The following is a 4,883-nucleotide window of genomic DNA, read 5'->3' as shown; positions in this document are numbered from 1 at the left end:
TTCTACATTTTTATTTAAAAGAAACACTGAAAACACAAATGGTTTCCAAGCTTTACTGAACTTAGCTGGTTTACTACAGCTGGGTAAACGCCTTTTGGACCCCCGCTTAAAAAATCCTGGGAAAGACCTTCAAGAGATGATTAAATAAAAAAAGTTAGTAACTCAAAGTATTTAGAACTATATATATATATATATATATATATATATATATATACATACATAGATACATACATACATACATTCTGCGACAGATTGCTTATGCTACTCTATGTAGGTAACACAGTCTCATCCCAAAAAGTCATATAACTGACGTTTTGGGACGTATTTTGACCATACGTCAATATCCGCCTTTTTAGGGCCCCCTTAAACGTCGGTAGATGGCGATCCCGGGCCGTCATACAACTGACGCTTTACCTTTAACGTCAGTTAGGTGACGGGTTAGGTTTAGGTATGGGGTAGAGTTAGGATCCCATAACCTCATCTACCGACGTTTAAGGGGGCCCTAAAAAGGCGAATATTGACGTATGGTCAAAAGACGTCCCAAAACGTCAGTTATATGACGTCTTGGGATGAGACCGGGTTGATGTAGGCTTATGCAAGTTTCTTTGGATAAAAGTATCTGATAAATGCATAGGCTACATGTGAACAAAATTGCATTGCAAATAGTAACTGTCATTGCAATCTGCAACTGCAATCATGACTGCAAGCTGAAACCTGGCCATCTCTTGGTCCACAGTCTGGCACTGTCCTGAGCGCTGATTCTGATTCCCCTGATTCTGACTCTGCCTTGTGCTGGTTTTACCCAGCGACTGGTTGAGCACCTCTATGATGTTTTGAATAGCTGATGCAGCATCTGCTGCACCACCATTTGAGCCTTGCTGCAGAATAAAGATCAGTCTGAGATCTTTGCTTAAATTACATCATGTAACATCCTTGAACGCATCACATATGTTGGGGTAATAAAAATGTTGGGGGTAGCAATCAAAGTACTCAAACTACAAAAATTGCACTGCAGACATGTGAATAATACGAATATAAACACGTCAAAATCGATCTACTAGACATAAAGACATAACTTGGACAGAGCAGAAAAAACTTGTTTCTAGATTTGTCTATGGATTTGACTGCGGTCAAGTGGGCCGCGCGTGGAAAATACACGGTCAAGCCAGCCAGCCCGATCTCATGAAAGTTCGTGTCTATGGCACGAATGTCATTTCTCGTGGCATTTATACGGCAAAAACAGTTTTTGCGTGTATTTGGCACGCGATTTTCGCGTACATATGATACGCACTTTTTTGCGTATAATACGCACGAACTCCCCACCCCCCTCCCCCCTAAACCTAACCCAGGGTTTTTTAGTGCGTACCATATACACGAAAAAAACACTTTTGGCGTATAAATGCCACGAGAAATGACACTCGTGGTATAGATACGCATCTTCATGAGACTGTGTTGAGCCAGCCGCACATTTTTTTTATCATGCGCGTCAAATCCTGCACTTACGGTATGGGTGCTGAAAGACGCCAAAATTGATTTTAAAACTCCTTTGCCTGCTATTCCCTCGTATTAGGACACAAATAATACAATTTCATGATTTTTTCCTAAAACATGACTTTTAATACTGTTTGTTTGTTGTTATTGTAATGTTTCTAGGCTATACCAAGTATAATGTATTCATGTTCATATTATTAAACATTATCATACATTTTTATTGTTAGTATTTACGTTTTTTAGAGACTACTTTCTGCTATTTTCCATCTTATTTGGAGACAAAATATGTATATATATATATATATATATATATATATATATTTTTAAACATGACTTTTTTATTTTTTTTATTATTATTTTAATGTTTTTGGGCCTATATATGATTTACATTAATTTAAATTTTATTTTTTAAAGATTTAATTTATTCATGCTCGTGTTAATGTTAATTATCATACATCATTAGTTTTTTTACATTTAATTGTTAATTTGAATGTTTATATATATATGTGTGTTACATATATATATATATATATATATATAATTTGATTTTTTATTATACATTATTATTGCCTACTTTATTAATGTGAATGAAATTGAATAATAATATTAATTATCGATATATTTATTAAACATTTTTTTTTTGTTGATTTTAATGTTTTTATACACTCATTATTATTATATGTAATGATGATTATTTACTTATTTTACTTTTTTTATGTTAATGTAAATGACAAATATGATACAACAGGCTTTTAGTGGCTTTTAATCATTCAATTATCATTGAATTTCTCTCTCTATATATATGCGCTTCCATGTTCAAACGATATACACGTCCCATGTTCAAACACTCATAAAAATTGTTCATTCATAGGTTTGCTCATTCTCTCAATTGATTTCTGTTAAGAGGGACCCTGGCTATTATGTATTATCAAGTCATTTTACTGTATATTTTTGGAGAAAAATGCAGGCAAACCCAGCCCAATCATCAAAGTGTGTTATTAAACGACGTCCCATGTTCAAACACTCATAAAAAGTGTTCCTTCATAGGTTTGCTCATTCTCTCAACTGATTCCTGTTCAAAGGGACCCTGGCTATTACTGTGTTTATTGTCAAGTCATTTTACTGTATAGTTTTGGAGAAAAGTGCAGGCAAACCCAGCCCAATCATCAAAGTGTGTTACAGCACTTAAACCAGGTCCCATGTTCAAACAATCATAAAAAGTGTTCATTCATAGGTTTGCTCATTTTCTCAACTGATTCCTATTCAGAAGGACGCTGGGTATTACTGTGTTTTTTGTTAAGTCATTTTACTGTATAGTTTTGGAGAAAAGTGCAGGCAAACCCAGCCCAATCATCAAAGTGTGTTATAGCACTTAAACCAGGTCCCATGTTCAAACAATCATAAAAAGTGTTCCTTCATAGGTTTGCTCATTTTCTCAACTGATTCCTATTCAGAAGGACGCTGGCTATTACTGTGTTTTTTTGTTAAGTCATTTTACTGTATAGTTTTGGAGAAAAGTGCAGGCAAACCCAGCCCAATCATCAAAGTGTGTTATAGCACTTAAACCAGGTCCCATGTTCAAACAATCATAAAAAGTGTTCCTTCATAGGTTTGCTCATTTTCTCAACTGATTCCTATTCAGAAGGACGCTGGCTATTACTGTGTTTTTTGTTAAGTCATTTTACTGTATAGTTTTGGAGAAAAGTGCAGGCAAACCCAGCCCAATCATCAAAGTGCGTTATAGCACTTAAACCACGTCCCATGTTCAAACACTCATAAAAAGTGTTCCTTCATAGGTTTGCTCATTTTCTCATCTGATTTCTGTTCAGAGGGACCCTGGCTATTACTGTATGTATTATCAAGTCATTTTACTGTATAGTTTTGGAGAAAAATGCAGGCAAACCCAGCCCAATCATCAAAGTGTGTTATTAAACCACGTCCCATGTTCAAACACTCATAAAAAGTGTTCCTTGCTCATTCTCTCAACTGATTCCTGTTCAAAGGGACCCTGGCTATTACTGTGTTTATTGTCAAGTAATTTTACTGTATAGTTTTGGAGAAAAGTGCAGGCAAACCCAGCCCAATCATCAAAGTGCGTTATAGCACTTAAAACACGTCCCATGTTCAAACACTCATAAAAAGTGTTCCTTCATAGGTTTGCTCATTTTCTCAACTGATTCCTGTTCAGAGGGACCCTGGCTATTACTGTATTTATTATCAAGTCATTTTAATGTATAGTTTTGGAGAAAAGTAAAGTCAAACCCAGCCCAATCATTAACCCACGTCCCATGTTCAAATACTCATAACACTTCCGGTAAAATGACTTGATAATAAATACAGTAATAGCCAGGGTCCCTCTGAACAGGAATCAGTTGAGAGAATGAGCAAACCTATGAAGGAACACTTTATATGAGTGTTTAAACATGGGACGTGGTTTAAGTGCTATAACGCACTTTGATGATTGGGCTGGGTTTGCCTGCACTTTTCTCCAAAACTATACAGTAAAATGACTTGATAATAAATACAGTAATAGCCAGGGTCCCTCTGAACAGAAGTCAGTTGAGAGAATGAGCAAACCTACGAAGGAACATTTTTTATGAGTGTTTGAACATGGGACGTGTAAATAGTTTGAACATGGGAGCGCATATATATATACAGTATATATATATATATATATTTAATGATAAGTGAAAGATTAAAAGCCACTAAAATCCGATTGTATCATATTTGTCATTTACATTGACATAAAAAAGTTAAATAAGTAAATAAATAAATAATCATCACTACATATAATAATAACGAGTGTATACATTATACAAACATTAAAAAACAACAAAAAATGCTAAATGAATGTATTGATAATTAACATTAATATTCAATTTCATTCACATTGATAAAGTAGGCAATAATAATGTATAATATATATATATATATATATATAAACATTCAAATTAACAATTAAATGTAAAAAAAAGTAATGATGTATGATAATTAACATTAACACGAGCATGAATAAATTAAATCTTTAAAAAATAAAATTGAAATTGATGTAAATCATATATAGGCCAACCAACATAAAAATAATAATAATAAAAACGAAAAAGTCATGTTAAAAAAAAAAAACGTTATTATTTGTCTCATAATAAGATGGAAAATAGCAGAAAATAGTGTCTAAAAAACGTAAATATTAACAATAAAAATGCATGATACATTTTTAATAATATGAAATTGAATACATTATAATAGGTATAATTAATATTTAAGCCTAGAAACATTACAAATAACAACAAACAAACAATATTAAAAGTCATGTTTTAGGAAAAAATCATGAAATTGTATTATTTGTGTCCTAATACGATGGAAAATAGCAGGAAAAGGAGTCTTAAAATCAA

The sequence above is a fragment of the Pimephales promelas genome, chromosome 2, assembly GCF_988280905.1.
Source record: "Pimephales promelas chromosome 2, fPimPro1.hap1.1, whole genome shotgun sequence".
In the NCBI taxonomy this organism is placed as follows: Eukaryota; Metazoa; Chordata; class Actinopteri; order Cypriniformes; family Leuciscidae; genus Pimephales; species Pimephales promelas.
The sequence above is the reverse complement of the archived record's forward strand: the minus strand, read 5'-3'. Positions refer to the sequence as shown.